This window comes from Phoxinus phoxinus (genome assembly GCF_949152265.1).
Source record: "Phoxinus phoxinus genome assembly, chromosome: 6".
Taxonomy (NCBI): Eukaryota; Metazoa; Chordata; class Actinopteri; order Cypriniformes; family Leuciscidae; genus Phoxinus; species Phoxinus phoxinus.
Window position 1 is genome coordinate 18112120 of NC_136881.1, and position 13456 is coordinate 18125575.

The following is a 13456-nucleotide window of genomic DNA, read 5'->3' on the forward strand; positions in this document are numbered from 1 at the left end:
AAAGTGTGCACTATTGTGTGCGGCTGAAAAAAAAAAAAGAAAGAGAGCAAAAAAAGGAGGGGGAAGAAAAGAAACTCAGTCCCTTTGTGTGTAGAGGACCCAGCAGGAAAGCGATTTTGCAATTACTTCAGTTTGCCGGCAAAGCAAGCTTGGTTCCTCTAATCTGCACACACTTGTACACTGGACTGTCTCACTCTGCTCACTGTCTTTACAAGCACATACAAGAGTGAGCGTGTGTTTATGGGTTGTGTCTGGAAACGCTTCGAGAGCCAACAACAACGCAGGGTTTCTGCCCCTGATGATGAAAGCAAACGTCAGACTAACCCATGAATATTGATGCGGAGGTAGTCTGTTTCATAGACGGAACAGAAGGAAGCAAGATGGCTGCCCTTTAGGATTTGTTTAAGAGGAGACCTAGACGGTTTGTTGGAATTCTACAAAGTGGAGGGACTTAAAACAAGGTGAGAGAGTTTTTCTGTTCTTGCCCTTTTTCCTCTGTCCCCCAGGGTCTCTTTAATGGCTTCAAGCTCTTGTTTAGCATTGTGCTGTCCTCTTTAAAACCCGTGAGCTGACATAATAATGAAAGCATATTAGATAAAGCTTCACCAACATGGCTGACGTTTTCTGTCTCTCTTTCTCCCTCCCTCTCTCTGTCTCTCTCTCTCTCTCTCTTTTTTTTTTTTTTGGCTTGTGCAGTCAGAAAGTATTTCAAGCATTTCAATCTCATTTGTTTTCATTATTCATTATTTTTTAAAATATAAGATGTTGTGCAGAGGACAGATTTAGAAATGTGCCTGCTTTAAAAAAATGTGATCTTTGTGGGGCTGTTGGCCAATTCTTCTTCAGGCATTATTTCCCAATGGATCTCCTGTCCTGAGAGCAAGACTAAACAGTCACACTACTAACAAAATTATCTTATCTCTTCAGTGTCCACCGGCCTTATTGGACAGCTGAATGTAGTTACAAGAAAGGGGTGTTTTAGGAGGTGAAAATAATTTCTTTAATATTTATTCAAAAAAACTTTCTTCATGTAAAGGATTTTTTTTTTGTATCTGACAAAATTATTCTTGCTACATTTTCTTAATTTGTTCTGTGCTTTGATTGAATGTGGGCGTTTGGCCAGGGTTAGTGGAACTCCTTGCTTTCATTGCATTCATCAGTGAGTGACAAGCAGACACAAAGACTAGCACAGTTCTGAGGTCAAAAAAAAAAACAAAAAAAAAACACAGAAGAGCGTAGTGGTGGAAGCCCACAAGGTCAGAGGCTTTAAAAGAACTGAAACCCAACCCCATAGCACCATTAGCTGAGGGCCACCGGAGAGCGGACTTTTTTTAGTTGTCTGACATCAATAGGATTCCCATTGTTTATTTGTGCACAAGATCTAAATTATATCTTTAAAAAAAAATTTTTTTTACATTTTAGAGAACAGTTTATTGTCCATGCTAAAGTTGATTTAAATTCCTTTAGGATATTATGCACAGCAGAGGTAGGCTATGGTTGCCTGGAACATATCTGCATATGTTTGACATTAAGCTTTAGACTATTGAAATTCCATACTGAGCAAAGAACAAAGAGAGAAAAAAAGAACAAAGACAAAAAGTCAAATGCTTAAATAACTTTGACCATTGTATTAATAAAGTCAACATTCAGCTGAAAGTGACCAAGTCTGAATGTTTTAGATATGTTGAATTCATAGTTGCTTTTGACACGTAACAATCAAAAGTATTAATTTGAGTAAACTGTTACAAAAGGCTACTTTATCTGTACTAATGAATTGCAAATACCACCTTTGTTTAACTGATTTTAACAGCCCTATTAGGATTTACATCATAATTGGCTGATGGAATAATACAGATAAAAGTCCTGCCCCCTTATTTTGTATATTTAGCTTGTGTATTCCAACACTCTGCTTGGATGAGAAGTGTGGAAGTTAGTCCATGCCTGCAAGGGGATGCTTTATGGAGTGTTGTCAATAAACATGATAGAGAGGTGGTGCCAATGCTAATGTAACTACAATGAAGGGATCTGGAGAGAGTCAAGGGCCATAATGACTTCATGTTACTGTTTAAGCTTCAACTCCAACTTTAAGCTTAGAATTGATAATCCCTTGGTGATATAGCAGAGATATCGCAGTACATCACTCGATAAGCATAATTATCAAGCATAGCTTCAGTTCTGGCAGGTCACCTTAGTCAAGCTCGCATCAGCTGACTCTCAGCTGATTCACGTCTACCTACAGGAATATGACGACTATCACCGTATATATAAGCTCCTTCAGTATTATCAGCAGCTATCATGTTTCTCAGGAGCTATTTACCTTCTCCATCCCCAGCTCCTCCTCTCGTCAGTCAGGATGTGACATTCTGATTCCCCTTGAATAAGACTAAATTCTCAAATTATGTTGTACTTTAAAATCTTGAAATAATGATATCTGCAAAACATTCATGTTGGTTCTGTTCTGTTTAACCTAAGGGGGGTTATTGCTGCTCTCCCTGCTCGTATCCATGCTAGGCTGCATGGATGTGCAGGGAGTTCTCGCCCAGAACGGAACCATACCGCCAATCCAAACTGTATGCTAAATGTCAATCATATTTGACGATAGTGGTCCTTACAGAACTACTTTAATACAATTGTAACTGGTACATCTCCATGGGATGACATTATATTTAGTGGTGAGAATACACAACACTGACAACATTAGCTGGAACTGGAACTGAAGTTTAGTCAGACCCTTTTTCCTTGTTAAGAAAGTTTGGATCAAGATCCAAAATTCATGTACTTCTGTTCATGACATGGTAGATCCTTGCATGATAAGAAGTAGCCTATATTTGTGTGGGGTAGACTTGAATTATTCCTTAGGGGGTGGGGGGGATATTTGGTTGAATTCATGAGTGACAAACAAACATTCTGTGTTCTAGAGAATGGCTAATGTGGCTGACAGTGTCTTTTTATTGCATATTCAATTTTATAAACAATCTCTGGCAAAAAAAAAAAAAAAAAAGAATGATCTGTTTTCAAATCAATGCTTAGGGTGACAGATTTTACATTAATTGTACTTATGGTATATTTTATTATTGTTGGTGTCCTTGTTGGTGTTGCTAATTGTAGGATTGAAAATTTTTTAAAGAAAAAGAACAATGAAGAGAACAATGAGCATTCAGGCAGAAATCAAGGTTTATATTGATATTTATTTGCTTTGGTTTGGTGTTTATAGTCATATTTTCCATATAGTTTCCCAAAAGAGATTTTATTGTCTCTACTTGCATTGTATTTTTATACTAGGCATTTAAAGAATTTTTATTTGTAGGGTTTATACACATTTTTATATATACTCTATATCAATTACCATACCCCTTGATCCAAAACATTTTTCAGCCTGCATAGTAATTTATTAGCTGTCTTAGATGGCAGCTTATATTGCACTGTATTTAATAATACTTTAGCTATTTTGGTGTAAATTTTCACAATAGCTCTGATTTCTGGCATTTATATGACACCAGATACACCTCTCATCCTTCAGTGCAAGTCATTGGATGTTTGATGTAAGCCAGCAAACTGAGGAAACTTTCAGGGTATTATAATATGTATTGTTGTGAAGGTTTAATCTTAAACTGAATTTGCAAGGGCACGAATTGAAAAGCACACTCCACGTGCGTACGCGCACATGGTTGCTCTGTTTACAAACATTAACTTACAACCCAGTCACACGGTTAGGTAGGGAAGTGTACTTACGCCAGCCAAGGAGGTCACTGGAAAGCAGGTCATTGACTACGCCAATTCAGACCCTTTCCAGAACATCTGTATTCAAAAGGATTTAGCTAAATTAAATAAAATTATTGCATTTTATTCTGCCATCTTCAGTTCTTCGAAAACTACAAATGTCTTGTGTTAAAGGAGTTGGCTGAACATCTTTGTAAATCTCAGGGAATCACTAAAAAAGATTTTTCAATGCATCATCTTTTAAAATAAAGTAATACAGATTGGTATCCTACTTATTGAGAAAGCCAAATGTTAATTTCCTCTAAGGTAAATGAAGTGATGATGCATTTATAAATGAGGTTTTCAAAAGGTCTTCTCTCCAGTTCCAGATGTGGAGATTCAAAGAAAAATTGATTTCAGAAAACAGTGGTTCATAACAGAAACACTTGATGGTTTTCCCCCTTCAAAATCAAAGATTAAGAAAAAATGTAGGTCAGGATGATTCAAGAATCATTTGCCACATGCTAATTTCGAAAAACGGTTATGTCAGTTCAAGGTTGTAGGGGGATTTTGCCTAAGAATTGCTCAGAAATAAGTCTACCGAGAATAGGATTGTTGCATGTGTCTGTGAAATGTTGTGTGTGTCTGTGTGTGTGTGTGCACAAATCTAATACCAGCAGACTAATCACAACCAGGCTGCTCACAAGCCCATGCAGCCCAGTACAACAAGGCCACAGAGTCAAGCAATCTAAAAGGACCCTTCTCATAAAATACTTCAGAAGAGTGTTTTCAATACTTATTGATACACCGAAAATGCGTGAAAAAGGGTTTATCATTGACATACAGTCATTGGTTGGCACGCTAAAAGTCACCTCCCCATAAGCCTTGCATGACATTACCCCATTTCTAGAGATTAATGATGACCAGGGGTCGATCTGAAACTTGTAGAATGAAATTTCAAACAGACAAAGGGTGTAATGTAGCCAAATACTTTTCATATGGTGTGTCCTGTGTGTTTGTGTCAGAGACATTGTCTGTGCTTTTCATTTCCATCAGTAAAAAATAATGGCATAGCAGTGGTCTCTGAATGGGAAGATATTCCAAGCTAACATCAAATGTAGATCACATGCTTTGTCAGTGTTGTGTGGAATATGTTTCCTGTAAAATTACATAATAATATTAACTTTATTTATTTATTTATTAGAGCTTTGTGCATTACATGTTGTTACAGACATTTGCAGACTTAAATTTCTAGGTAAAACTAGGAAGGAACATTGGGATGAAACAAGATACAAATTACCAAAAAATGCAATTACTATTTTAAAGTTCTGATTAAATATTACTGTTAGGAATAATCACCCATGGCCAAACCGGGGGTAGATTAGCAATAGCTTTAATATCTTTAGGGAAGTCTCATGCCGTCACGCCGAATTTTTTTCTGAATCACCAAAACATTGATGTTGTGACATTCTTACCTTAGTTCAGACTATTATGTGAGCACATTGACAAAAAAAAAAGTGTTTTTAACTGCAGTATGTTTTTATTTTTATTGTAATTGTATCTATCTAAACTTGCTTTGTAAGGAAAACTGGGTTTGCCTATTATCTAGCCATTCCCCTTTGTAGAGCCCAATGATAATCATAATGGATGTTTGTTTTTAAACGCTGACAAATACGTAACAGTTACGTAGAATATAAGATGGTAAATACAGTGCTATGCATAAGTTTAGACACCCATGCTAAAGTTGACTAAAAAGAGGAATAAAAAATAATCTTTTGGAAATTGAACTTAATGCCTTAATTTAAAAAAATAGGAAAAATCCAACCTTTAAGGACACCAATTTTCTTTGTGAATGAATAATGTATCGTAAATAAATAAATGTTCTTCCTTAAATCACAGGGTGCATAAGTTTGGACACCCCTATGTTAAATTCCCATAGAGGCAGGCAGATTTTTATTTTTAAAGGCCAGTTACTATATGGATCCAGGATACTCTGCATCCTGATAAAGTTCCCTTGGCCTCTGGAATTAAAATAGCCCCACATCATCACATACCCTTCACCATACCTGGAGATTGGCATGGTTTTATTTTAGTTAGTCTAACAGCTGGTTTGATTTGCATTGAGAGATGATCTTATGAAAAGTACTCCATGCCAATCTTCAGGTATGGTGAAGGGTGTGTGATGATGTGGGGATATTTTAATTCCAGAGGCCAAGGGAACTTTATCAGGATGCAGAGTATCCTGGATCCATATAGTAACTGGCCTTTAAAAATAAAAATCTGCCTGCCTCTATGGGAATTTAACATAGGGGTGTCCAAACTTATGCACCCTGTATTTTAAGGAAGAACATTTATTTATTTACGATACATTATTCATTCACAAAGAAAATTGGTGTCCTTAAAGGTTGGATTGTTCCTATTTTTTTTTAATTAAGGCATTAAGTTCAATTTCCAAAAGATGATTTTTTATTCCTCTTTTTAGTCAACTTTAGCATGGGTGTCTAAACTTCTGCATAGCACTGTATGTAATTGATGAGTTGTCAAGTAAGGGATAATGTACATTCGCTTCGCGTCGGGATCCTGATCAGCCTGTCGGGGTTGTATTCGCTATAACAACCGCCTTGCTCTACATTATCCCACTTATTACATGGCTACCTACCAAATAAATCAATAATTTGACACAAAATATTGATTTAAAAAGGAATTTATTGATTTAAAACGATTGTATTGTCCATGACAATACTCTATTTTTCATGGCAATGGTGTGTTATCCTTAGCAGCGGTCTGTTATCAAGAAATAACAGACCGCATTCTACATTAGAACCAAGTAATAATACAATAATAACCTATGATTTTACCCCAAAATTCTACATATCTGACACATAATGGTAACTGCAAATCCACGTGTCGCTGTCTGGATTCCAGTTAATTCTGTAAATTGCAGGGATATTATTATTTTTTTTTGCTACTCAGTGGGTGTAACTGCAGTGACTCACGCCTACTATGACGTCATGTGCATATGCTCTGTACTGTTAGTGAACATCCCGACGCCGTCCACACTGCTTACACTGGCATTTAGATGACTATGTAAATATGTGCTGTGTGATTTCCTTTCAATAACAAAATCAAATAAAAAATTACAGCGATGAGAAAACAGTAGTTGAGAAAGCATCTGATTATAGCAATGTGGATATGTTTGCACAAGCTCTGCATTTCGTCACTCCAGTAAAGTTACATCACGTTAATTTATATAGCACTTTATACAACACTTTATGCAATTTATGCAAACAAAACATGAAAAAAAACTGTCAGTGTCTCTTTCAATTAGAATTACAACTTCAATATCTATAAAGTGGCACTCCGGTGTATTCATATTTTCCTCACAGACGTCTGACCTCGTCAGACTGAACAGAAGAAATGAACTGGAGAAGATTTAAACGTCAAAGAAGGTGCAGTGTCAGAGCACACATACCTATTATGTAATCGCCATGGACCAATTGTAGTTCAAATTGTGTTTACCAGCCAGAGCAAACTTTTCCAGAAAATTTGCTTTGGCAAAATGTTTCGAACTTCCGAAATGAAAACAAAACGAACTTCATTTTGGCCTTATTTTGTTCAAAATAACGTCACACCAGCTCATTCTTTGAATTTTCTTTATGTATATCTGGCTCTTTGGACCCAAGACAGCTTTGTGGAAACCATATTTGACTTACATCGGACACCTTGTTATTTATATGAACAAAGTGATAATGATTTGACAGGTGTAATCTCACTCCTCAATCAATTATACTCCTAATCACCTCCCTATAAACAGATTGACCGTATCACTCTCTGTCTCCAGAGTTGGTGTGTGGTGGACAATCTGGTGCACTATGGCTGAAATGCATGGATGGATGCAGAACACTGAAGCTGGTTAATAAGGTAATTGTCCATGTTATAGGCAATTATACAACCTTATAAACTCAATATATGGATCACTGGTAAGAATACCATAGGAGTAAGAAGATAAACCCTTAAGAGTGCATTTTTTTATCAGAAGTGTATGCTCCATTTACTAGCTTCAGAATGCCTTAGCATCAAATAAAGGCAATGCAAACCACTAGCAAGCCAGAATCAATCAAATATTATTAACAATTGATCGACTCAAAGTTTTGGTTCTGTTAATGCTGGGAATCTAGTGTTAATATATTTAAAATATAAACTGAATTAGTTGAACCAGTAATCAAAATGAAGATATGTTGAGATATGCACAAATAGAAAATGAATAGATGGAAACACTGCAACCGTTCCTGAGTGCCTTGACAAAGTTATATGCTGACTATGGCTGCTGACTACCAGCATGACATAATTGTGGTCTCTTACCTACAGAATATCAGTTATCTCAGTTAGTAATCATTCAAAGATTTCATTCTTCACACCATGAAAAGAACAGGTGAAATGATAATCTTCATCTCCAGTGCTGCACTTCATAAGGCTGCAGAAGTCTCTCTTTGGGATCTCCAGTTGATGAAGTCTGATGTCATTGACTCTGCTAAGATGCTCTTGGTGCTCCTCAAGAATGCGAGCACCAGAAAAGCATTGGGACCTCATCTTTTGCCAAAGTGATACAGTATATCTCGTATTACACTGAAATTTAAAAAAGATGAAACCCAACTGCAGCTTGCCCGAGTATTCCCATCCACAGGTTACACTTATGTTAAGGTTTGGTTATGCATACATGGTTTGGCTCAGGTAATGTGCATTTATAAATCAGTGTTAACCAAAGGCCCTGTTTACACCAAGTATTAAGATTCGTTTTCGTGGATTGGACAAGTAGACAAGGGAGACATCTACTCATTTACACCTGGTGTTTTAATGGTGAGAATGGAATGGTGAGAGAACATTGTGCTTTGTACGTTTTTTGTCTTCAAACCAAACTTGGGTCTCCAGCCAAAGCCAAGTCAAGATACCATCATTTATATAGCACTTTTTAAAATACAGATTGTTTCAATGCAACTTTATAGTGATAATAGGAAATGAATGAAACAAAGATTGTTTTGGCTGTATACCAGCTCAAGACAAAAATCATTGTGCAGTTTAAGTAAGATTTTTAACAATTCATTTCTATTGTAAAAATCATTAGTTATTAACTTAGGGGCAGCTTACACGGCATTAATGGTGTTTGGTGGACCGAGAACGCAAACTTTGAAATAGGTTTCAAAATGCACGTTTTTGAAAACAAGTTTTGAAAACGATACCGTTATCATCTCCGTGTAAACTTCAAAAAAGTGAATCTGTGAAAAGTGATGGCATGCACATGCGTATTATGCGTTTAATCTATAAGTATGCGCGTTTGAATGTGTATGTGCGTGGGTGCATAGTCTTTCTTTGTCAAGTCAAGTCATCTTTATTTACAGTGCTATGCATAAGTTTAGACACCCATGCTAAAGTTGACTAAAAAGAGGAATAAAAAATCATCTTTTGGAAATTGAACTTAATGCCTTAATTTAAAAAAATAGGAAAAATCCAACCTTTAAGGACACCAATTTTCTTTGTGAATGAATAATGTATCGTAAATAAATAAATGTTCTTCCTTAAAATACAGGGTGCATAAGTTTGGACACCCCTATGTTAAATTCCCATAGAGGCAGGCAGATTTTTATTTTTAAAGGCCAGTTACTTTATGGATCCAGGATACTCTGCATCCTGATAAAGTTCCCTTGGCCTCTGGAATTAAAATAGCCCCACATCATCACATACCCTTCACCATACCTAGAGATTGGCATGGTTTTATTTCAGTTCGCCTAACAGCTGGTTTGATTTGCATTGAGAGATGATCTTATGGAAAGTACTCCATGCCAATCTCCAGGTATGGTGAAGGCTATGTGATGATGTGGGGATATTTTAATTCCAAAGGCCAAGGGAACTTTATCAGGATGCAGAGTATCCTGGATCCATATAGTAACTGGCCTTTAAAAATAAAAATCTGCCTGCCTCTATGGGAATTTAACATAGGGGTGTCCAAACTTATGCACCCTGTATTTTAAGGAAGAACATTTATTTATTTACGATACATTATTAATTCACAAAGAAAATTGGTGTCCTTAAAGGTTGGATTTTTCCTATTTTTTTAAATTAAGGCATTAAGTTCAATTTCCAAAAGATTATTTTTTATTCCTCTTTTTAGTCAACTTTAGCATGGGTGTCTAAACTTATGCATAGCACTGTATACAGCGCTTTTATAATTTAAAATACAGATTGCTTCAAAGCAGCAGCTGGGCAGCCAACGGACGAACAGTGCATGATTATGATTCAGGCTGCTTTTCAGGTCAGAGGTCAGATTTGATCGGACCATTTAAAATATTTATCCAGTTCCATCTGTTTGAAGATCGGATTCATCACGCCGGTATGGAGACTAGTTTGTTGAAGATCTGTGCCGATGAGGCCTTTACAGGGGAGAGGCACAATCTCTGCTGACACTTCAGGGATAAGTTGTGATTATGTCTAGGTCCTTTACAAAATAATATTGCAAAATTACTTGTCTGGCATGCATAATAAATCATTTTTAGTTGTTTCCACGGATCTGTGTGAACGGGAATCATTAAAAAAAAAACTTTTGTAGAGAAAAATAACTTTTGTAGTATCGAGGAGGCCTCGCAGGGGAGAGTCTAGTAGACACGGTCTCTGCTGACACTTCAGGACTCCGCTGTGGTCGTGTCTAGGTCCACCATCTGATCTGGATATGTCCTGGATCAAGCAGACTATGGTAAACCTCAGGAGAGACTAACATTAGCATAGATCCCATTCTTCTTATGATCTAAAAAATACATCAGGTGTTATTGGAAGTATTCCCGGCTGACCTAACTTATGCAGCCTATAACAATCATTTTATATTACTTGAATTATAGAGATTGATAATAGGTCATGTATGCCAGATTAAAGAGATGTGTTTTTAGACTAGATTTAAACTGACAGAGTGCGTCTGCTTCTCGGACAACGCTAGGAAGACTGTTCCAGAGTTTAGGTGTTAAATAGGAAAAGGATCTACCGCAAGCAGTTGATTTTGATATTCTATGTATTATTATCAACTGGACAGAATTTTGAGATTACAATAGATGTTAAGGACTATAATGCGTTAAGAGCTTCCTCAAGTACTGAGGATCTAAACCATTAGTGTTTTGTAAGTAATTAGCACGCTTTAAAAATGTATGTGATGTTTAATAGGGAGCCAATGCCGTGTTGACAGAACCGGGCTGATATGGGTCATACTTTCTAGTTCTAGTAAGAACTAGCTGCTGCGTTTTGGACCAGCTGGAGTTTGTTTAGGGCAACCACCCAGTAGTGCATTACAATAAGCTAGCCTTGAGGTCATGAACACAAGAACTAACTGTTCCGCATTTGTCATTGAGAGCATATGTCGTAATTTAGATACATTTTTAATATGGAAGAATGCGGTTTTACAGATGCTAGAAATGTGGCTTTCAAATGAAAGAATGGTATCAAAGAGCACACCCAGGTTCCTAACTGACGACGAAGACGTTACAGAACATCCATCAAGTGTTAGAAAGTATTCTAGGTTGTTACGAGGTTTTTGGTCCAATACTTAGAATCTCTGTTTTTTTCATAATTAATTAGTAGGAAATTACTAGTCATCAAGTTTTTATATCAGTTATGCTTTACGGTAATTTTGTGAATTGTTAAGTTTCGTCGGGGCACGAAGAAATAAAGAGCTGAGTATCATTAGCGTAACAGTGAAAGCTAATGCAATGCTAATGCAAACACCACCATGATCAGATAATAAGAGCAAATCATTTGTAACTCTAATGAGAGCAGTCTCATGATACTGTCTATGATACGGTCTGAATCCTGACTGGAAGGAAATCCTCGCAAATTCCTAAAAAGAAACATAGTTGTGAGGATACTGCCTTCTCTAGTATCTTTGACAGTTTGAATGTAGATTCGAGATCGGCCTGTAATTGACAAATTCTGTAGGATCAAGTTGCGTTTTCTTAATAAGTGGTTTAATAATAGTCAGCTTCAAAGTTTTCGGTAGGTATCCTAATGACAAAGATGAATTAATGATATTAAGAAGAGGATCTCTGGAAGCATTTCTTTTAGTAGCTTAGTTGTTATAGGGTAGTATATGTTGTTGATTTAGATGATTCAATGAGTTTAGACTATTCTTCCTCTCCTATAGCAACGAATGAATGTTTTTTTTCTTCTCAGGAACACAACAATGCACTGTCTGATGTGATACTGTAGTAGACGTTGCATGGTTATTTTCTCTCTACTATTATCAATCTTGCAAGTAAAGAAGGTAATAAAGTCATTACTGCTGTGCTGCTTGGAAACGTCTGGGGTTGAAGCTTTATTTCCCATTCTTTTAGTGACTGTATCAAATAAATATAAAAAGTTGTATTTGTTTTCTTCCAAGAGGGTCGAAAAATAAACAGATCTAGCAGTTTTCAAGTTCTTTCCACGAAATGCCAAAAAACTGTTTTGTTTTCTCCCAGCTGTGCTCCATTTTTCTGGCTGCTCTGGCCTGAGTGTGCTTGTTGTACCACAGCATTGGACTCTTTAATCTTCTTTAAGTGCAAAGGAGCAACTGTGTCTAAAGTGCTGGAAAAGAGAGAGTCAATAGTTTATGTTGCAACATCGAGTTCTTCTAAGCTATCTAGGATGCTGAGGAGATGAAACTGATCAGGAAGATTATTTATAAAGCAATCTTTAGTGATAGAAGTGATAGTTCTGCTATATTTGTAACAAGGAGTCAGTTTTGCAGCCTTGGCTAAATGGAGTATACACAAGACTTGATAATGACCTGAGATGTCATCGCTCTGCTGCAGAATTTCAACGGCATCAACATTGATTCTATGTGACAATATTAGATCTAAAGTATACCGACAATAAGTGGGTCCCTGACACTTGTTGCCTAACTCTAATAGTTTAGAGTTTAGAATGTCTCTAAACGCTAATCCCAATGCGTATTTTTCATTATCTATATATGGATATTAAAATCCCCCAAAATTAGGACTTTATCTGCAGCCAGTACTTACTCTGATAGAAAATCAGCAAATGATTTGATAAAGTCTGTATGGTACAGTATACAGTAGCACAAATGTCAAATGGGATACTTACACTAGATACTGTAGCTAGATAGTGTTACATAAAGCAGCACCTCCACCTTTGCCTTTCAGATGAGGCTCATGTTTATAACAGTAATCGTGCGGGGTGGACTAATGTAATCGTCTGGTTTTAGCCAGGTTTCTGTCAAACACAGCACTAGGTTATGATCTGTAATCATATAATTTACAATAAGTGCTTTTGAAGAAATGGATTGTATATTTAGTAACCCAAGTTTTATCATTTGTTCATCTGTATTATATAAAAAAAGTTATCTGTTGAACATCAAGTACATTTTTACCCTTAAATGGTTTTGGGAGTTTTTTGTATTTGCTAATTTGGGGAACAGACACAGTCTCTATGTGATGATATCTAGGTGAAAGAGTCTATATGTGTTGGGATTTATCTGACTTCTGTGACGTGAGACAGCTAGCAGACGGCGGATTAGCCAGTCTGTCTGCTTCCTGACCTGACCTGACTATGTTAGTCAATGTTCAGCTCTAAGACTATGTGTTATATTTCTAGAGAGGAGAGAAGAGCGGTACCACCCCGGGAGGAATGAGTGCCATCTCTTTTTAACATGCAGGTCTTCCCCAAAAACTTTTTCAGTTGTCTATGAACCCTATATTATTTTGCTTATTCTGAAACCACTTAG

General features: G+C 36.6%; 1 protein-coding gene across 1 annotated transcript in view; it reads left to right on the top strand.

Annotated features, from left to right (window-relative positions):
• Window positions 1-328: 328 nt before the first annotated feature.
• tet2 (tet methylcytosine dioxygenase 2) overlaps window positions 329-13456 on the top strand; it is a 29655-nt gene continuing 16527 nt past the window's right edge. The window contains exon 1 of the mRNA XM_079617026.1: window positions 329-461. The gene's annotated coding sequence lies outside the window, so the exon portion shown is untranslated. The remainder of the gene's footprint in view (window positions 462-13456) is intronic.